The sequence below is a fragment of the Triturus cristatus genome, chromosome 10 (assembly GCF_964204655.1).
Source record: "Triturus cristatus chromosome 10, aTriCri1.1, whole genome shotgun sequence".
NCBI lineage: Eukaryota > Metazoa > Chordata > Amphibia > Caudata > Salamandridae > Triturus > Triturus cristatus.
The window spans coordinates 832,190,209-832,213,557 of NC_140593.1; the positions used below are offsets into that span (position 1 = coordinate 832,190,209).

A 23,349-nucleotide genomic window follows, 5' to 3' on the forward strand; every position below is an offset into this window, starting at 1 on the left:
ATCATTTTTGCATACTAGCGGCCGGCCCAGGTGGTTGTAGGCCCGTGCTTGTACCCCTTTTTATCTGCACAATAAAAAATATTTTAAAAAAATATATATAAAAAAAAAAAGAAATGTATTATACCCTTGCACCAGTCTGTCGAAACATTTAAAGGCAACCACTGCGTATTACGACAAAAATTAAATTCCCGATCAATACTGTGCCTCAAGACGCTATTTCTCTACATTAGAACATTTGTCATAAGTAAACTGGCTGACAAGTGTGCTCAGTGCACAGTCAACTTTTGCCCCCCTGCAGTACAACTAATAAGTACGACAAATCTGATTAGAATTGTTACATCAACATGCACTGCACATTGAGACTTGCACGTGAAGTATGGTGCATTAATCGCAATACAGGCAAACTCTGGGCCAGTCAGTCTAACTGATTTCGGAAGTAGGTGGGGCAAGTGCATATTTTTATTGGATAGGTGGTTTTTAGTAACATTTTGTCCCTAGGACAAGTAGAATTTTTAAACAATTCCACACCCCTGATAAGGACTGTCTAATGTTCTAACAGCGGCCGTGGTTTAAGTATTTGGGTCTAGGATCTACCACTCGTGTCCCAACTATCACTGGGATCGACAGCAATGATGTTGTATTGTCCCAGTAAATTAGCTGCAGAGTTTAACATTCATCACAGATGTTACATCATGGCTTCCATAACGGTTGTACCTCTGAACAGACTGTTAGAGTCTCAAAACATGCAGTTTAAGGCACAAACAATCATGCACCAAGAATTCTGGAACTATGGTCCCCCTTTTACAATAGAAAACCTTTGACACTTTGTGTCACAGTGCACTCCAAGATCCGCGTCAACACTTCAGCTAAGCACCCTGGAACAACAAAGAAGAAAGGGTGGGAACAAACATCAGTGCTCTCTACTGCTCTGGACATCACTGCCTAAAGGCCACACCATCATCGATAACCTGCAAACCCGACTGTTTGCGCAATAGGTGCAGGTCACAAACCATACACTTGCAATGGTGACCCTCTCAACGATGATGTAGGTGCCAACAGATATTACTATAATAATGAATACTCCGGTTCATGAAAGTATCCTCTCACTGACAAACAGAAAGCAATGTTTTTGAGCACAACTCTCCCTGTTTAACAATCATAAGAATGGAGAAGCAGTGACAACGTTCATTATAGCGTTCATGTTACAGGAGATCCACTGAAGAACACGCCTTGAAGAATGCCAAGACTCTTATTTTTAATGGGAGAAACATGTCAACAACACTCTGTGCAAAGGTTAGGTTGAGTTTGTTTGGGAGAACAAAAAAAGATTGACCGGGTTGTTTAAATTAGGTCTATATTGACCTCATCAAGACACAGCATAGTCAGGGTTGGTTTTATACGTGTTTCTAATTAATATATGACATTACAATGCATGCAATTACAACGCATGATTTTACAATGCAGTAATTTAATCGCAACTGTCATTATATTGCATGATTTTACAACGCATTCCATTACAACGCATACCCTTACAACGTATAATACTTTTAGGGCAACAGTAGGGTAAGTGTTGGATAGTGTAGGGGTACAAATTACTATTCCCACTCTAGTGAGTGCAACAGTAGGGTAAGTGTTGGATAGAGTAGGGGTAAAAATTACTAAGTGTTGGATAGTGTAGGGGTAAAATTACTTTTCCAGCTCCAGTGAGTACAACAGTAGGGAAAGTGTTGGATAGTGTAGGGGTACAAATTACTATTCTCATGTACCCCAAAACCCATACCCACCCTAATACTAAAAAAATCTTCATTACTTACCTTATAATGCATTGTAATGGCGTGCGTTGTAATGACATGCATTGTAATGCCATGCAATGTAAAGGCAGTTGCATTGTAACAGTTGTGTTGTAAAGGTGGGGCATCGTAATGGATGTTTCCCGTTTCTAATAGAAATGTGCATCACCAGACCCTGTAGGGACAAATACGGAATGGAATAAGAGGGATCCTCCTTTCCTTCCGCTTGGAATCCCACACAGCCATACAGAAATGGATAAACTCCTTGGCACGCTTATAAAGAGCCAAGATATTGCATAAAACGTGCCAACGGAAGATCTGCATGCCTGACACATCCTCCCAGAGGTGTCAGCTACCACGAACAGCTGTGGATCACCTTCCTGGCCTGGGGAGGGTGACAATGAGGACACCCTGGCCTGCCTGGGAAAAGATCCTTCACAGGCAGTCAGAAGCAGAAAGTGTGAACTGTCAGCTAACCTACACATCACATGCAGGTCATGCAGGATTATATTGGTTAATTTAGACCTGAAGTGAACAGATCATTGAAATATCTTTAGCGGCGGCCCCTTGGAAGCATCGAACTCATTACTTCAAAGAAGGCTAGCTCGTCCCTCTTCAGACTCTCCCACTGCACCATCCTTTCCTCTGCTGCTGTTCTTCTGGCTGCTTTTCACAGTTTTGGGGGACTTCTTGTTCTTCTTGGAAGTAGGAACAAAAGCCACTAAAGTGTAATTTTGTTGTTTCCAGGGGAATTTAGCATACAAATGGACGTTAGCAACCTGCCAGTAAAAAACTATTTAGCAAAACCAGTGTGCACCGCAGAACCTAATATTGTCTATTCCAATTCACACGACCTTTTGACAACAGTGTGTAATGAACTAGAAATGTTTGTGATTCATAGAGTGACGTTTGAATACTAAAACCACTTCCATTTTCAAGCCATCTGAGACAATTCTATGGTAGTATTCAACTAACTAGCATTAAGGAGTACTACCCTTTTATTTGTTTAAAAATAGAAAAATTGTCAGTTGATGAGGTGACCATCAAACTAGAGCTATGATGAAGATTGTCGGTAACATTCTGTGTTCTGTATATTATAACAAATGTAAACCTTCATAAATCATCAAGAATTTTACCCCAGTTTAAAAAAAAAAAATTCAATGATTGAAGACAGAACTTTTAACTGCCAAATGGATGGAGATTGTGGCACATGCCCTGATGCTATTGTTATTAAATTAGTCAAGAAAAAAAGGGCAGGTTTAATAAATCGATCTTGAAGTGCCCGAGTTTCCCGCTTTACAGACCATTTACTGTGGCCTTCCCTTGGGCAATGCAGCAAACCTGTCACTACATGGATCGGACTAGTTCAACCTTCCATTGCCCCAGGGCCACCCAGGAACTGGCACCAATTCACCTGAGTCATCTACCTCTTGAGGAGAGATCAGCTTGAACTGATGGTTACATCTCCCCCACAGTTACTCACCTTATGCATATCCTTCTCAACTGGTCTGGAGACCTTTAACCCAGCAATAGCTCTCCAGCTCTGCATATGGCGCTGTGGGTGCCAGACATGACGACATCGAAGTCATTATGGCGCTAATTTGTGCACTAGTGGCACTTCCCATTTTTCCACGCCTTATCAATACAAGTCCGAAGCTCTTTCCACGTATCACTGGCAAAATTCCTGAATATTCTGACAGAGTAGGTGAAATGTCTCCTCCAAAAAAAACAGGGTTTAAACTTCATTGCAGATGCTGTAAGAGGCCTTTGTAAGACCCACATGACATCTGCATATGGTGCTTAGGCTAGGAACACAGTGCTGCTGCTGCCTAGAAATCCTGTCCTTCGGTGCAGCAAAAGATTGAGGCCATGATATTTTTGGATAAAGCCTGTAGGGATACACCAAACACTAATCTTCAGTTAAGACCCTTGACGGGGAACGATATCTCAAAATCTTTCCAAAAAAACACAATGAAAGCTAAAGTAAGGAGAAGTCCACTTTTTCCTCAAGAAAACGGTTACACTCCCAAAGACATTTCCCTTTGCCAGAGCCCTTCTGCAGCAAATAAGATCCTAATGCTGAAAACTGTGAGCCCGGACTTCGCTGCTCCATCGGCTGCCCCTCCACATGTCGACATCTTGCTGCTGTCAATGCTAGACTTGGTCAAACTCCTGTACCCTATGAGCCACCCCCAATGGTGAGAACAATCCTGTGAGCTTGGCAACTCTGGCTCTGTCCTGGTTGCCTCCCTACCTGTGCCTTCATATGCTTCTGCATTGTCCCTACAAAGAAATTGTAGACTGCCAAGGTGTTGTTCCCTGTTCACTTGGCAACCCCTTCGGAGCTAACACAAACACCGTCTTCTGAGCAGAGGCTGCCTTCCGAGATTATCTGTGTGGTGCAAGAGAAAGTAAAGGCGTGCTTCAGTGACGAACCCTTGGTGGAAGAGTTGTTTGACTCTGACTTTGATCCCCTACCATTGACTGATCAAGGTTATGGTGGCACAGAAGATGATGATTTTGATACTCATCATAACCTCCTTCCCCACTAATATACTGATGGCGAGTTGTATCTGGATGTAAAAAATAAGATAGGCCTTTACATTCACCAGAAGTGCACATTCCTTATCTCATTGTCCCCCTTCAGATGTAGTTTTTCTTTTCAACAGTGTAGCAAGAGACTCAGATGAAGCCTTGAAATTGACCTTTCCCAATATGGAGGCAGAGGCTAACATTTTCACAGAGACCTTGCAGCACCCTTCCTCAGTAGCGGAGCCCTTTCTTCCATTTTATTAATCTTTTTTAACCCGTCATGGCTGCATGGCAAAATCATTTTTTGGTCCCAGTGCTTCACACACAAATAGCCAGCCGCCATTGGCGTACCCCCTGGATACCCAGACTTTGTCCTCTCCTCTTCGCCAAAAAGCCTGGTAATTCAAACTCCTTCCTTGAAGCTAAACCCAAATATATTCCCCATAGCAACTCACAATATAGAATTGGCAAAATTGTACTCGGCGGGCTGTAAAGTCTTTGCTTCTTCCTGCCGTGTTTTCCATGAAGCAAACAGACGCGTGTCTCTTCGAGGTCGATATGCCACACCTTTTTAGAAACTGACAAAACTCCGTGATCTACCTACAAATCACTTGAAATAGCCATTTGGTCAACCACGATTTGAATGCCTCCAAAAGATCTTGTAATTTGGTCTGGACTCTGCTGCATTGCGGCTTAATCCATGAGCACATCTGTCACACTATACCACCACACTCGGATGAGTTCTACAGACTTTACTGAAGATAGTCCGGAAACCCTTATGGACATGCCTTTTGATGGTGAGTGGCTATGTGGAGCAAATCTGACTTCTTCCTGGAGCGTTTCAAACGCAGTAGAGCTATGGCTCTCTCTCTGGGCATAGCCTCCCCAGCGAAGCAGTCGCACCAACTGTACAGAACATTTGGAGTCTATTCAAGGACAATGCAGTCCCAGCAAAGACAGCTTTCTTAGCCGATCCAGACACTCCAACAAATGTAATCCCGCTCCTTTCGGGCAAGTTTGGGCCTAATGTGTGCTATCACCAACAGTAGCAGATCGATTCTCCACTATCTTCGGTGGTTGTGCTGCATCAAAACCTTGGTCTACTCCTTAAAACATCATCTTCAGTAGAAGGGCTCCCACTTTTCCTTCAATTGAGAGATGATCGTGACATTTTTGGGTGTTTCACCATACCACAAGGGCCATGCCTTGCCCTTACTATCACCCCGGACTGCTTTTCTTCCATCAAGATGTGCTCCTTGCACACGCCTTAATTTATTGAGGTTGAAGTCATTGCCCTGCTGAGCAAAGGGATCATAGAGGTGGTGGCGCTGGAAGAAAGGGACATAGGATTCAATTTGGGTTACTTTTTGGTCTCCGTGGAGGTCTGAGACCCATCCTGTATCTCTTCCTTCTGAAATTGTTCATTCAGAAAGGCAAGTTTTGGATGTCTCCCCTGAATGAAATGTTGCTGAGCCTCATGGACATTTTGATGGCACCGCACAAATCAGATGGTGGATAAGAGCCTTCTAAAGAGGACTGCAATGGTAGTGGCTGCAGCATCAAGGGTGCCTTTTAGATTAAGTGCATATTATAAATCAGTTAGTCCGGATCTGTTCCAGACCTTGTGATGGGTCAGTCCTTGACCTTGTAATGGGTCAGCCCTGAAGCGGTCTACAGATGCAGGCTTCAATAGTTTTAGATGCCTCCTCTCTGGGCTGGGGTGCCCTGCAGACAATGAGCCTTGCCAAGACAGCATTTCACCATTCAACCCAGGGAATGCCATTTAGATTCTGTCATACAATATCAACACTATCCATTATATGCCAGAGTGGGACCATGGGCCCTGTGTTGGGAAGCGTTTTGCCTGTGGTAGAGCTTGCATCGACAGGGACATTTTCTAGTAGTCACTCATCTTATAGGTTCCCTCAACATTAGAGCACATGCTCTCAGGCTGCTCTCTATGGAGGGCAGTAAGAGGAAACTACGCCCAGAACCATAAGACTTCTCTGTTTTGTTCATACTCTTCCCTCTGAATATTTCCCTGGGAGATGCTGATGGTTCAGATGGTCTTCGGACCTGTGGTATGTGTTTCTTCCAATTCCACTTCTGTCAAACGTTTCGCAGAAGATGCTGCATTGTGTGGCCCATCTGATCACACCAGATTGGGCTAAAACAATATGGTACCTCGACCTGTTGTCATTCAACATTCTGCCACCTCTTCGCCTGCACAGTGGGGAACTGTTCTCGAAGCTTGATGGTCAGATCTTCCTCATTAATCCACAAATGCTGATGCTTGCAGAGAAATGGTATGTTACCAGCTAGAGAACTCCTTTTGCCTTCTTGAAGAAGTTGTGGATGTTGTCCTGGTGGATAAGAAACCTGCTCCAAAATCGATCTGTATGGATTGCCAGAACACATTTTCAGTGGTACGGGTAAGAAAGTCTAGATCCTTCTAAATCCCGCCTTTCCAGTGTCCTTTGATTACACCTCTTGCTCAGCCGGTTATGTCAGTGGCTAGAGTTAGGGCTATTCTCTGCCCTTTCTGCTTTCATTTGTCTTCCTGTCCTGCCATACCTATTTAGATCTCCTTAGTGGTGGTATGTCTGAAAAGTTTACTTGTTTCCTGTCACTCCATTCACTATTTTTCAGTTGGATTTTAGTCTTGTGTTCACTTAATTATTGGCATCTCCAATCAAGTCAATGACAGTACAAGTCGTTGCTCTGAAGATAGTCTTATTGGTACTAATAACTTCAGCCCTTTGGGTCCGAGAGCTTCATGCCCCTCTCAGGTTGCTACCATTAGCATTTTTCCACCCGGATAAGTTGGCTATTTGTAATTGCCCATCCTTCCTAGCTGAAATAACATTTGCCTTTTACACGGGCCTGTGAAGTTACCTTTATGTTCTTCTTCCCTCCTCTTCATCCCACCCAAAGACGAGAAGCATCTACATAGACTGGATCCCAAACATGCTGTGTTCTGGTACATTGATCACACTGAACAGGACAGAGTAGATGATTATGTCTTTGTGGGATTTTCTGTAGCTAAGGCTGGGTCCAAACTCACCATTCTTCATTGCTTCATCCTCTCATCCTCTATATCTGCTATACCTTGGCCAAGAAAACCCTCTGGGGGCATTTGTGCCAACTCCACTAGGGTCATGGCTGCTTCCATGGCACTTTTCAGCAACACTGTAGATGGCTGACTGACATCTGCTGGGCAGCTTCATGGACATCCCTTCATATTTTCGCTAAACATTATTGCTTCACAGTTCGGGTACGTAGTGAAGTGTACTTTGCCAGGGCTTTGTTGCATAGCTTCCTTCGTCAATCAGCTCTACTCAGTCCCACCTTCCAGAGCGGTATTGCCTTGTGACCCAGCCATAAGGCGTGGAATCTGTGGGAGGAAGTGCCCATCAGAAAAAAAAGTTATGTACCTACAGGAACAATATTTATCATGGATACATATTCTTCCTGAAGATTCCTCAGTGCCCTCCCTTCCTTCTGCTAATGAGTTTGTGTTGTGCATATTAAGATTCCCAGATACACAGACATGTTACATGTGGTAATTGTCACTGTTGTAGGTGTTTTCTTGGTTCTTCTGCGCTCACCTCGATTGAAAGTAGGAGAAGTACCAGGAACTGAGACCAGCGCACTGGTTGGCACCATACGTATTCCCACGTTGTCGTGTTGGTGTATGAAGTCTTGGCAGAAGCTATGTAGCGCCACCTAGCAGCGCTGGAGCGCTGTTGCTCTATTGCTGGGAACATTTTTCCAGACTAGTCTAATACCTGGAAGGATAACCATAATGTGAGGAATCGACAATAATATTTTGTGTTCACCAGAAATATTGTTAGTGTCAGCAGTTCTTTCATTTAGAACAGTGTAAGCTGAACTGCATCAGGATCATCTTATTCCAGGCATTCCACTGCCAGTCATGATCTTTTTAGGGTCCAATCACCCAACCTGCAGTGATGAGATTAGAATGCACCCGCAACACGACAGCATTGAAGAAATGTGAATGCTGTCTGTGCATTTGTGAGTGCATGTCTCTGTACGTCTGAGTGTGTTTCTTATTTTGTGAAACCGAGACTAATAGCTGGCACCCTTTTGTCCCTAGTGCAATTGTGGTAATTGTTGATTACATGAGGGCATCTGTTGCATGATACCTAGACTTGTTTAAGTGATGGACTTGGCATAGTGGTGGAAATGTTTGGCAAATTCTAGGCTTCCATGGCATGATGCCCACTCCTAGGAAATGCTGGCCTTGCTGTTTTAGCAGTAATTTGTGACAAATTGTGCCCCTGGTAAAATCATGGTGTGGGAATAATGGTGGTAGTGTTTCCCAAACTGTGGGAATCCATGGCATGATGCCTACCCTAGTAAGATGCTGTATTATATACAGTGCCCATCCCTGGTTTAATGCCACCCCAGAAAATGGATTATTCATAACAATCTATTTTCCTCACAAATAGTAGGGTCTGCTTTTTCTTTCACTTTATTTGCCCAGATTACAAGTAATGTACTATTTCCAGCCTAAGAGAATACACGTACACAGGTTTGGCTGTTTCACTCTAATCCCCACAGAATGGGGTTCTAACTGCATGTACCTGTTTCCCCCTATTCTGTGACTGATTAACTCTGACAACGTCACTTTTCTTTCACCAGCCCTTCCACGTGTGTTTCCAGTCTTAGTGACTGCTTTATACAGTCTTTGGCTTGGATTTGTTCTCGTTTCTAAGGCATTTTCCCCAATCACCCCAAGCACTCACAGGCACTTGGTCCTTAGATTGCCTTCTGCCTTCAGTCGATGCTCGGTGTTTCTCCGGTAATGTGCTTCACATGCCCAACTTTTTTAGGGCCAAAGGATCTGGGCATATATCAACCTGTCAGAGGACACCTGAGCTGATGGGTTGTTGAAACAGAGAGTCCCGTGCTCTGTGATCTCACAGAGCCTGCTCTCACTAGCTCACTATTGTTTCGACGCTTCATCAAGTCAAGTTTGGGTTCAAGCTGTGCTTTTCTTCCTCACCACCTGTGTTTCCATCCCTTCCTAACTGAACATGCATGCCGTTCAGGTCCTCTGTTGTTTTCACTTACTGTTTCTCTTGGCTCTTTTGGTGATCACACTTTTGACAACACTGTCAGTAATCCTGGCCTGGCCGCAGTTCTATTACTCCTGGTGGCCTTTTCCGTCCTGGGACGGGAGCAGTGCTGTGCTGCTCTTCAGTTCGATATAATGGCACCCGCTCCCCCCTTTTTAGTTCAAGCCTGAGCCAGTGCGCATGCGCTGCTCTGCGAGGCTTCTTGTAAGCACTCTAAACTACTCCGTGTGGATCTGACTCCTCCCACACATAGTATTGTCTTTTGCGTTTATCTTTCAGCAATGAAATCACGCAAATGGCTAAAGGTGGGTGCATGTCTCACCTTCTTTTTTAATTTTCACTCCCACGGCGTTTTGCTCTCGGGAGCGAGCAGCGGCGTGCAGGGTGGCAGCTGCATTCCTCGTGGATCAGATTACACACATTTCGCCGTGCTTTCGCTTTTGCATGTTTTCCAGCAACAACGGAAGCTTGACTGCATCCCCTATTTTCTTAAGATGCAATCAATTTAAGGAGCAAATAAAGGAAATGCCGTAGATAGTAAAACAAGTTTCTCGGTCGGGAACTTATCTCATGTGACAAACTAGGCATAACGCCGATTCCAAACAGTAACCCTTTTCCCGTATATCTTGATTCTTGAGTTAGGCATGTGATGATTATGGCCATCAGCTAAGGTTTTAATTGCACAAGTTAGATACAAGTCAGATTTGAAATAACCCTGTTGAGATTTCATTTCCCAGATTTACTTTATAATTGGTTTATATCGAAACGCAGCCACTCGTTTCTATTAACAAAGATTTTGAATATGCCAAGCGGCATTGTTAAAATCCATAAATAATGCAAAGCTGCAGGGCGTATCTTTGCTTTAAAAAGTGGCACCACTTGTGTACCAATTCATCGTCTGTATTACTCAGCTTACGATGATCACATCCTTCTGGTGTAAACAAATACAGCTGTCTGCTGCTACTCTGGCTGTATTTCTTTGACAGACCCCTTCCTTGATGGACTGGAACCTGCGAAACCCCCCTCCCCCTGCGCCTTGAGACCCTCACGGGTGAGTCGTCACGCTTAACAAAGACCTTATTTATTTGTTATGTGTGGATGTTGATAAGCGAACGAGAACCTCAAACGTCAGTCACGAAACAGCAATGTGTGCTACCGCATAGGTGGCAATAAACGCAAATTTCCAAAAGAAAACATTTGACAGAACACATTGTAACCATCCAACACTGCATAGATGCGTCGTATAAACTGGACTATAGCTGGGTCATTTAACTGAGCTATGTGCGGTAACTTCAGTCAACCCCATAACTCAAGAATAGAACATAACCAAAACCACGACTAGAACACAATACCATAGCACAGCTTAAGCTGAATTATACCTCTGCCAGAGCGAGACGGTAACCCAAGAACCAGGTGGAAAGTCAGTTGACTGCAGGAAGCACTACGAGGGCAGACTATGCATTATTCAAACGTTGCTACCATAACAATGTAATAATGGTGTTAAAAAGGACTTTTCCTGGCTTTTGAAGAATCAAAATATATATACATAATACAAAGAAACCATGAAACACATTTATTATATACTACTAGAGTTAAGAGAAACTATAACTTAATCGTGTTTTTTTTAAATCATGCTACTTATGACATGTAATTAACAAATCGTGCCAGCGTAAATCTATTACAGCGTCTACGTTATTTACATTTTGAAATTACATTATTTAAAAGCAACTGTGCCTCGTAATTCTGCTCTGCTTTTCTTTACTCTTTCTTGTCTTTCCCTTCCCTTTAAAATTTGAAAAGTTGACTCCACTGCTCCCTGCCGCCCACTGGTTGTAGGTGGGTGTAATGTTATTGCTTGCAACAAATTCAATAAAAACGATTTAAATCATAAAAGCAAAGGGGAATGTTAGAGATGACAATAACTTAACAGCCAGCTACAAGTGACAATTCTGTCAGGTCAGATTGTAACGGATAATGACTCATTGCGATTTTAAAGTCCATTTTAGAAACTGGGGGCGTTTGGAAACAGAGACCATCTTTGTCCTTAAAAAGTAGGTTTGGCGCAAGAAAAAGGGTAATATAGCTATGCATAAATAACAGGTACATTCAAATCAAATTTATTAATACAATAAGAACGGTTATCTATTGCAAACCCTTTCATATTTATATGAGTCGAAACAGTACCTCATGACACTATATATGTATAATCTTTGTTTTAAGTACTTGCCTCTTTAGCACACAATGCTAAACAAATAAAAAATGAAATACAGTCACCCAACTAAGCGACCACAGAACAATTTTTCCGGGGCACCGCATTTACAAACACAAGCTTTACTGGATTAGGGTGGAGCTGAAAGAACGGAGAGCAAACATCTGGGTCGTGGGGTGAAGGTAAGTAGTATTGGAAGAAAGGGGCTCATTACAATGGGGGAACGATCGCCACCGGCGGTGGCAGAACGAGAATTACCCACCGCCATATTAGGATGGCATTGGGTATTGCTGCGGACGCAAAGTCCGTCCGCCGCTTTTGCGCTAGTGGCAATCGTTGCCGGGTGGAGCTGGGCCACTAGTATGGTAGCGGTGCCTAGCAGGCACCATCCGCCATATTAGGATGTGGGTGTTGTGGAGGCCTTTTCATGGCGGCGATGCTGCCATGGAACGACTGGCGGGGATTGGCTTTGGAGGCCCGCTGTGGGCCCCCTCTGTGGGAGGGATGGGGGTTGCACTGGGGTGGTCCCATGGGGTACCTATGGTACCCCCCTGCAGTTCTCTGCACCAAGGTGCAGGCACCGCGTGGTGCCAGCCACGTGGTGCAGGGAAATGCTGTGCATGCTCTTTTACCATTGCGGACGGTGCTGCAGCCAGCAGCACTGTCCGCAATGGTAAAAGGCCAGGATATGCCCGCCATCGTGATTGCACTGGTGGGACCACCACACGTCTGGCGGGCAGTCCCATCACCGTTATGATGGCGTGCGGACTGATGTCCACCCGCCTTCACAATGATCCCCAAAATCACTGGAAAGAACCAGGCTGCAGACAAATTGGAAAAATAGCCCACTTGAGGTAAGGAGAATACATTGAGATTAGGACAGCAAAGACTGCCTTGAAGGGGCTTCAGTCAGAAGTCACCAAGTCATGCAATACATAAAAAGTAGAGCAGGCCCCGCTTCCAGCGCCTCACCTTGTTCATCAATGCCTTGGGTGCACACATGCCAACAAAGATGTCCTCAGGGCACTTGATCCATTTGCAGTTTTATATTGCTCTTATTTATTGTGAACTCCACGAAAAGATGTACACGAGCACCAGTTAGTATTATCTTCACTCTTTCCTTCCTTCTACCTAGGCTTCCCAAGAAGTGCCAGACCTCATGGAGATAAATTGCCTTAGAACAGGCTGAATATGTTATAATTAAAATTTAAATCAATTTATAAGCGCAAAGCTTCAAGCACATGTGGTTAAAAAAAATTGTCCATCGCAACTACCACTGTTAAACGAAATGTGACTGGTTGCTCTGTCTTCATACTGATGTTTGTAAACTAGCAGCTTGTGTGCTGCATGGCTAACCACTTATATGGTCCCAAAGGCGAAACCTATTGGCTATGCCAATGCTTGGTTTTTTGTACAGTTTTATATAGCGCAAACTCGACCCCAAGGTATCAGAAGACCAGTTGCATTACAGACGGACACATTCACTTTCGGGGAGATTAAGTGATTTGCCCAGAATCGCAAGACGCTTGAGCCTCCCGCCAGACTAGAACCTGGTTCCCCCAGCTTCAAAATCGTCCGCTCTGGCCGTTGTAACATCTCCCCCCTTTTCCAGTAGGCCGAAAATTTTGGTTCCGATTTTCAGTGTGACTGTTCATGGATTCAAAGTTGTGACATCTAGGATGGCTCCCCCACACTCGCTGATGCTTCCATCTCTAAGTGGTGGGGTTTAAGATTACTCGGGGCTGCTAGCAAAAGCTACGAGTGCCACGAAGGAGCAGAGCGCTGCAGCCACACATCTCATTTCATCCCTGGCTAGGGTACGCCTCCTACATGCAGTTCCTTTTTAAGCCAACTGGCAACCACAGGTATTTCTTTCGGCGACTTTGAAGAACATTGGGACAAGTAAATGTAAAGCAAATGTTCAAAACATAGCATTATTGATGGTGTGTACTAATGCAACCCTAGACAGGCACTCTTATGCTGACAAACGGAAACTCCCTAAAGCCGCCCCAACCCCACATAAAGTGGTTAAGCCACTTGGTGAGTTGAGGGTCTGGCGAGAATAGGCTTGGGGGAGTGAGCAATCATCTGATGGTCTCCCACGCTAATATTTAACTGTCCCTGACATCAGATAGGGCACAGCTTTCCATGGATGTAGTCATTCAAGCTTAAAGGAGCCCATTTTGAGCAGTTACTTAAACAGCAAGATTCTCCTTTATGGACACGAGACAGTTAAAAAATATATATACATAACATTAAGGACACAAGTAGATCAGGTGAGTTGAGGGGACTGTCTTTTGACCTTTGGAGTTCCTCCTAAATATAGATAAAACCCAGCTATCTCTTTTTTTTTTACTACTTTAAAAGTTTTGACTTGAATACCTCATTGCTTGGCGCTGCGCTCCATGCCGACATAGGTGCATCTCTCTAGTCGCTTACACACACACTTCAGAACGCCTCCCATATAGGGTTACAACAAATACAACACTCTGCCTAACCCACACTGACCCACAATGTAGTGCACTACCTATCCGGTATTTATTTCCAGATACCCACAATGGCATCCGAAGCACTTTATAAATGATATAAAACAATCGCAAGAAAGGCTCGGCCTAAACACAACAAACAATCTAGCCTTGCAACGGAAAATCTATTCCCGTTATTTACAGTAAAATCATCCAGGGAAAAGAAAAAAGACTTTCTCCCCGCTCCGGGCGGTTTGCCCCATAAGTGACCAATCTCAAGACTACCAGCTGTTCAATCAAAAGCAATAGGGCTCTAGTCACTCTTTCTCACCCCAAACCTCTCCTCATATTACACTAGGGGCTGGGAACCCCCACCCTAAGGACAAAAGAGCTCAAAAAGACACCTCGATAGCCCAAGGCCTAGGAGGAAAATAGGAGGTAATAAAGGAGTAGGTCAAGAAAAGTTCTCCTATTCTTCGGGAAGTAATATCCCGGGGAGAGGCAAAGGTTGGAGCATTCAACAAGGCTATTTACAACAAGACGAAAGAAATAAAGAGTTAGTACCGGAAAATCATAACCTTCTACCGACGAAGATGTTGGATCAGCCAACACCGCACAAGCCCGAAAACGAGTCAAAACCAATCGCTGTAACGATAAGGGGAAAGTCTCGCTTATGCAAATTTCTCAACCAGGATCAAAGAGAGTCGCAAAAAAGGAAAACATTTCACAAAAGCCCCGGAACATCGAAACTGAGTACAAAGGCAACATCTTCGGATCCCTCCGTGCGTGTCTCACAACACGAAAAAAAACACCTCATTTACCCTAACAACGGAAGGCAGAAAAAAGGAAATCCCCTCTCGCATACTGAGAACTTTCAACCGGACGAGTTTGAACTGAAACTATCGTTCATACCAGAATATTCATCAAAGGGAACACAAGATATGCTAAACAGAGGAAATCTCCTGAGGCTGTTTAACGAAATCCCAGAATTGAAAGGTACCCGCTCCAGCGACCTAACCTTGGTTGAATTCATAAAAACAACTGGGTCGGGAATAGAAGAGACTCTGACAACCTGGACCTCAAAGGACCTGGTGAAAAAAATCATATCAACGAGCGGAAGGTTTGGAGCATGGGAAATCACGTTAAAGGCTTACGAACGCCCAAGGTACCCGCACCCTCTTCTTAAAAACCCAAATGAAGTAAATAGATCAGGGAAAAGCCATCTAACATGTGTACGTGGAGCACGTGCCAACTCCCCAACGGCTCCCTCCAGAAACAACAGAAATGATACAAGAGAAAGCCCCGACATTACCGAGGACAGCTCACAGGAATCTAGGGACTGGTCCTGGGTGCCCAGAATACTAAACAATAAGCATCCCTAATCAAGCAAAGTTAAGCAATAAATCAGAGAGGAGGACGGCCAATAAAGCGGAAGTCGCGTGTAAAGTCAACATCTGGCTCTGTTCGTGGAATATCCACGGATTTAACAATACGGGGCAAGACCAAGAAACAAAATCATTTTTGATTCAACACGATATTATCCTGCTCCAGGAAACCTGGAATTTGGTTGCAAGTCCAATTGCAGGATTCATAGATCATCACTGTATGGCACAAAGATACTCACGTTTTGGACATGCGAGAGGGGGCCTATCAACGTCTATTTCACATAAACTGAACTGGGTAACGGAAATATTAGATTCTGGGGTCAACTGGATCCAAATGACCAAACTAAGTAATAATCAGACACCTAATGAAACAAACTGGTAACTTCTACTAATCAATGTTTATATCCACCCAGAAAGAAAAGAGCAGAAGGGAAAATACACAACCCTAACTAAATTAATAACATCAACGCAGAGAAGCCATGAGAACTGTCAATTATTGATCTCAGGAGACTTTAACAGCAACCTTTTAGCTAAACAGTGGGGAAGTAAAAGAAAAGCCACCCAGGGAACATTTGTGAATAACCTAGACACACTTGACTTGACAATTTTGAACGGAAAAGTCACGGGGGACGACCCAGCAGCCGCAACATACTTAAGTGGAAAAACTTCCTCAACGATAGACTTTATAATCACTAGTAATAACCTGCTCCCACAAATTAATCAACTCAGTATTATTCCAAGGGCCGAAAGCGACCATTTGCCTCTCGTTCTAAACATGACCAAAAAAGTCAATTTTGCACAAAAAATTAAATCAATCTTGCAACTGCCAGAAAAATTTAATCTCCGAAAGCTAAAATGGCGGGAAGTGGTACCCCAAGCCATACAAGAGACAGTTAAGGTTTTCGTGGCTAAACAGGGCCGTAAAGAAGAAAAGGATTGTGTTAAATCTTGGGAGCAATTGGCTCATCTCCTAGTTAATAAATTCCTGGCTTCCCTGGGACGTACCCCAAGAACGGTGACCAGAAAAGATCCCTGGTTCAATCAAGCCCTCAGAAAACAAAAAAGAGCAATTGCAAGAGAAGTCCAACTGCTATTACAAGCAGGAAAAATGGGATTTAAAATAGAAAAAACGAAGCTGCATGCATTGAGGTGCACCTACAGGAGGAACCTGTGGAAGGCAAAAATAGCGCATAGAGGATCCATTTGACTGAAATTATTATCCGCTAGTAAAAAGCCCAACAGCAGCGAGTTTTGGGGCATAATCAACATGTTGTCAACTGGCCCAAAACTGCTGCAAGAAGCAGGAATTGGACCAGACATCTGGACCAAACATGTGCAATCATTGTACAATAAGGCAGGGACGGGACCTGTCGGAGGGTCCCTTGGGGAAGACCAAGTTCAAAAAGTAACAAAAGACTCTATCATCCCAGTACACGTGGAAGATAGCTCATTAGAAACAGCGCCAACCATTTGCGGGATAAACACCTTGACAAATGGGAACGAGCTAAGAGTGCTTATACGGAAACTCAAACCCGAGGGAGCGGCTGCCCCAATGGGATCCCTAACGCCTTCTTTAAGAATGACCCAGAGCTTTGGTCCTCATACCTTACTCCACTTTTCAATGGGATTTATAACCAATCTAATATCCCGGCTTCTTGGAGGGGGAGCATCATCCACCCCATATTCAAAAAGGGAGACCACTGTAAGCCTGGGAATTATAGACTAATTTCACTGATCGACGTGGAAGCAAAATTGTATGCCTCGTGCCTGTTAGAAATGTTGGATGGAGGAAAAAAACATAATCCCCAAGTTTCAGACAGGTTTCAGGCAAGGTATGGGTACTATAACTAATCTTGTAACCCTTGCTCTTTTAACAGAAAAAGCCCAAAAAAGGGATCTCCGGCTGTTCACCTGCTTTATTGACATCAAATCTGCATTCGACAGAGTGAGCAGGAGCCAGCTGTGGAAATATGGATTTTTCTGGTCAGTTATGTCCCCTATCTTGGACCCCAACGGTTCTATTTGCATGTTACAAGTACATGTATGTTCCCTCCAGTTCCAGTTATGAAGACGCAAATACATGTGCGTCCACCGTTAACATGTCCTCTTTCAGACCTGCCATGAATGGGCCGGATATTCCATTCCTAAGTACGAAAGGCCACCGCCTTTATATGGTTCACTTATGCCATTTTACAGTCCAGGCAAGTAGGCCCTGATTCTGTCATCAAGCTTTTCCGCTTTCTGCCTCTGAAAGCTCCAGTCTGAGCCTGCATCTGTGACCATGAACTTTGTCTCATCCTCTGCGCGGCTCACAGTGCCTGACATCAGCTTGCTGCCTGCCAAGAACTGTATTTCACCTTCGAAATTATCTGCTCCGTTCCCTGCCCAATGCATTCCTGTCTAGTAGTTTAAGTAAACATTCTGCCAGCTACAGAGCAGAGGCCCGGCTTCTCTGTCTTTATACAAGTAATTCATAGCCCTATTACCATGGAAGACTTCTGCCCTCGCATCTAGTGTAGACACTTAGACGCTTGTACACGCACTAACAGTCAGTATAGTCAGTATAGAATAAGATTCTACTCTAAAAGACCTCTCTTTTGGATAACATAGTTCTTTAAACATAGGATGTTAGATATGATTTGGGATTAGGTTGACTTGACCCTCCAGACATCTGTCGCCACATGTAGAGCTAAATGTCAAGTCCCCTTCACCCCCTAGTCGCACGTCAATCACACGTCATGCTGCTGTGCGCGCATTTCTGCCAAGTATTTCTGCTGACATTGCGAAATTCTTTCATGGGACCACCCTATTATGACATCACATCTGATGACGTACTTTAGCCACACCCAGTTACACCTACTTTTGCTACGTATGTATGTTTTATCTTCCTTATCAATTGTTACGCCTCTCGCATTTGCTTCACTGTAATGCCTATTGTATAAAAGTGATTAATTATCAATAATGTATGTACTTCACTTCCTGAGCCTCCGTGGTGATGGAACCTGGAGTCCACGATTTCGAAATCGTCCATTGGAATAAAGCCCGTTCCTAACCTCTAATACCACGGATTCTGCCTCTTATTTATTGAGCTATTTTTATTATGTTCTGTATCAAATTAAGTCCCGGTAATTAAATTATTTACCACATGAATGGCGCCCGAATAGGGACACTTTCTCATCTCACGTGCCGGCGGTGCGTTGCAGGCCCGGTCTCCTGCCACAGCTGGACGGACAACAACGCGTACCAGCAGGATTTCCTGTATCTCCCTCCGGTCAAGCGGGGGCGACTGAGGCTGCGATCAACACCCAGACGAGGCGGTGAGAAGTGCGAAGTATCCCGACCAGAGCCTAGCTGAGAGAGCAAGATCCGAGGTATACAGAGGCCCACCAGGTTTCCGATGTCCCGACGTGTCCGAAGTTTTCGAGTCGAGTCCAGTCCGGTCCAGTTCAGTTCAGTTCCGTTCCGAGGCCTTCCGTTCCGAGCTACCCGGTGAGTACCATTACTGGGGAGGCGTTCTGGCGTGCACATAAGTTGTGCCGATCCAGACGGGTTTGGGTACACAAATCCGGTCTGCACTGTTTTAGCAGTGTATCTGTACTGTTTAGCAGTATATCTAGTATATCAAGTATATAAATTCAGAAAATTCCGTTAATGTCGAGAATTATGTTTTGTGATTAAGTTTTCTTAGATCATCATCTTCATTGATGCCCATTTAAAAATGTTAAATGTTAAATGTATTAATACGTCCTGCCTATTGTGGTGTGAATGACTGTTCATTATCGTGGTTTATTGTATTAAGTTTGTTCAAGACCAAGTATCAGACCAGTTCTCAATATGCCGCTCTTTTCGAAACTAAGACAGATCACAACTAGAAAAGGGGTACTCGAAGAAGCTGTTCCCATCCCTCCTAGGGACACTCCAGGGTATTTCATGTATCATAAACACGGCTTAGACGCTATATTATTTCTTGACCTATGGGTAGACTACACTAAGGAATTACCAGAAAGTCAGAGGTGGCCCGCAGCTGGGACCTGGGATGCAGATTGCATCGTTAAAATAGAGGAAGAATTATGGAAAAGGAAAGCCAGACAGTCACAGAAAGACGCCATTGAATTATGGCGTAAAGAATCGTATAGACGCACAGAAAAAGCACGTAGACAGGAAGAGAAGAGTAAAGAGAATTCAAATAAAGTTCGAGAAAATCTATTAATTGAAGAAGGTACACGAGTAAAATCAGAACAAGTAGACAGACAAAGAAATGCCCTTATGAAGGGTATGTATCCCCTTCTGGCCGAGGGATTACCTAAGGCTACTCCGGGGATACCAAAAGACTTGCCACCCCCATTATTTCCAATAAAAGTACATCCTAAGGGGCATCCTAGAACCGCAGAAGATGTTTTTCTTTCCTCATATTTAGATGACGCAGCTCCCGAGTATGCTAACCCCGCCCCACATAGACCGTCGGCCGGGGAGGTTCAACGCCAAGATCCTGTATCTGTATCTCTACAACAACAAAACCTGACACAAAATCCGGCAAGCACGTCCGTCTCCACATCTGTTCCTACAGCTACTTCTATAGCTGTGTCCACACCTATAGTTGCTGTATCGCGTTCTACGAATCCTTTCACGCCCGATACTCCAGACGGGGCTACTGGAGGTGCTACCAACATTTTTTCTACGCCACCCAGAGTAAATAAACTTACTTTTCAAGAGTCAGCACATCCACGTACCCCCAAACTCATAAATGCCCGCACGCTTAAGGAACTTCTAGTAGATTGTAGATATGACCCTGTGCCCGGCAAAGAGGACGAAATGATCATGGCATCATTACGTATCAGACGAGCCGCGGTGTATTTAGGGAAGTTACCAGGAATGACTGTGCATCTAGATAATATATATCATTATGTCCAAACAGGGCGAGATTCTGAAAGTATTAACAGAGCTATGGAATACCAGAAAGTGGAGATACAGGGGGAACTGTTACGTTTCCTCATAAATTGCGTGATCAGAAATCAAGACCGACCGGGGGTAGATCCGGAAATAATGCAAACTCTTACCAGATGGAGCCAGAATATATCAGAAGGGAGACATGATAGGCAAAAATGTATAATAGCCATGTGCAGAAAGATCCGAAAAGAAATAGAACGCCTACACGAAGAAAGATTAGCGGTAGACCAGTTTGAACAAAATGAGGAGGAGGAAGGATCAGGACCGTCCACAGGACAGTCAGAAACCATAGCCTATGTAAGTAGAGGAAGATCTTGTAATAGTACTAGATGTTTTACTGACCCGATACGTCCGATATGTCCAGATAATAACAAGAATTTCCAAACACCTATAATAAATATGAGGTCCCCCGAGCATTCGTTCCAAGCCGCTGACAAATTACTGCGAGAACGAAGGGGTTATCATTTACTCGATTCTATGGATGAACAAGAATTAGCCAGGTCAGCCGTTCATTGGGTTGACAGTCCCGGAAAATATGGTGATGATACAGTAGCACACACATTTTTGAACCTTACCCCAGATGAACAGCGTTTAGCTGGGATTTATATGATTCAACAACTTCTTATACTATATAAAAGCCAACATTCAGATCCTGGTCCTTTACCTGATATATTGACTGAATTACTCACGAATAGATGGAGAGGTTCAGGTACTAAGTTAATTAAGGAAATACTAGAATCCAGAAAGCAGTACATTCTTTTTGTATGTCCAGAACATGTTTCACTGCCCATCAAGGAAAGACCGATGTATTACATGGACAGACAGAATCCCTTACGAGAAGTGCACCCAATAAAGGGCGAGGACAATCAGTTTAAACGTGTATATGTATATACGCCCATATCGAAAATAGAATTGTTAGAAATGAAGAAAGTGGTACCCAGTCATGACAAAGACCCAGCGGGTTTCCACCGAGAAATTAAAGACATGTTACTCATGGGAGAGTATACCTATCCCGACATTATGACAATATTAAAGGTATTAATGCCTGCTGGCATTTATGAAAAACTCAAGGAAAAAGAGTGGGAGGTAGGAGACCAAAAGATAGATTGGACAGCATTAGAAAATGAAGAAAAGGCCCGAGGTCCAGGTTCGGGGCTTGGGGACAAAACTAAAGCACTACCAGGTTTACTAGTACAGGTACTGCCACGTTTATTAACTACGAAAAAGGAAGACTGGGGTGCAATCTCAGCCTGTAAACAAAAGCAAGATGAAGACACTAGTGATTTCTATGCCCGATTCGAAAAATGTTTTGGTATAAATAGTGGTATAAAAGCAAGTAGCGAGTCATACCCACATCTGTTTGTGACAAAATTAGTTGAAAATTCCTTGCCCCAAGTGAAGAATAGAGTATTAAAATTCGAGAGTACCTGGCAAGGGAATACCCCATCACAAATGTTACAAATGTTACAGTATCATTACAATAGAATTAGAGAAGAACAAGAACATGAACAAAGACGCATGAAAGACACAAAAATGAAAATGCTAGTCTCCCAGACAGTTCCAGCTGAAGGTCATAAAAAGGGTACGACACAGTCCGGTGATTCAGCAGGACCTGTAAAAGGGACATGCAACTATTGTAAACAACCAGCTCATTACATACACGACTGCCCAGTCCTGAAGCGTAATATCGCCACAGGTATTACAAAAGAAAGACCACGGCCACCTAGACAGGATCAGAATGAACAAGGAGCACCGCAGCATGCACAGGCCATGCCAGCTCCACAACAGTCTATACAGTTTGTGCCAGCCGCACCAGCGCTGCCGGCTGCTGCCACACAAACCACGACACGACAGCTGTACCAGACCGCACAGTATGACTATCCTGATTATCAACGATACGCATGAACCAGCCTAGAGAGGGAAGTTGACTTACCCCTTATCGAGGTCCCTGTAGACCAAGAAGGACCTTATGTACATAGTGAATTATTAGGCCAAGATAGAAAATTTTTACTTGATACAGGGGCAAGTCGAACAACTATAAAACGTAGTGAAGTTCCAGGGGCACCCCTCTCAGGCTCACAGAATATTTCCCTTGGTTTTTCAGGAAAACCTATTGTTAATGAAGTATCACAGCCCCTTCCACTTACGATAGGACCCTTGACCAGAACTACAGATTTATTGCTTACTAAATCATGTCCAGAAAACTTGTTAGGTATAAAAACACTGAAAGCTCTAGGAGCTATAATATGTTGTTCTCCGGAAGGAGTAAGATTGTTTTTACGTGATTTCAAAGGTCACTATGTGTCTCGAGATATGGATTCCCGACTGCAGACTTTACCCACACATTTATGGGCACAAGGCCCTACAGATGTTGGTTGCATGAACATTACACCATATCGAGTCACACTAAAGGCAGGAGTGGTACTACCACGAATGCGACAATATAAGTTACCCCCAGATGCTGTAATGGCTTTACTGCAAATCATTGACGAGCTTATTGGCCAAGGAGTGGTTGTGGAGACCGACTCCAATGTATGTAATTCACCGATAATTCCGATTCTTAAACGAACTGATCCAAAGGCTCCCCCAGTATATCGATTGGTTATTGATCTGCGCGAATTAAATAAATGTATTGTACCACAATACCCCGTAGTTCCAGACATCTCTTCATTACTGACAGCTATTGATTCCGAAGCAACATTCTTTACTGTAATTGATCTCAAGAATGCCTTTTTCAGCGTCCCAATAGATCCAGAAAGTCAATACTTGTTCGGATTCAGTTTAAATGGACGTAGCTTTAAATTCACACGCGCACCTCAAGGATTTACAGAAAGCCCCAGCATCTATAGCCAAGCACTGAAACGAGAGCTTGACAGTATACACATGCCAGTCAACACTGCTCTGCTTCAATATGTCGAT

At 43.8% G+C, this 23,349-nt stretch overlaps 1 protein-coding gene across 2 annotated transcripts in view; it reads left to right on the forward strand.

The window, feature by feature from the left end:
- The window catches only part of IFT38 (intraflagellar transport 38), an 854,149-nt gene that overhangs the window by 92,867 nt on the left and 737,933 nt on the right, over positions 1 to 23,349 (forward strand). The window lies entirely within an intron of this gene.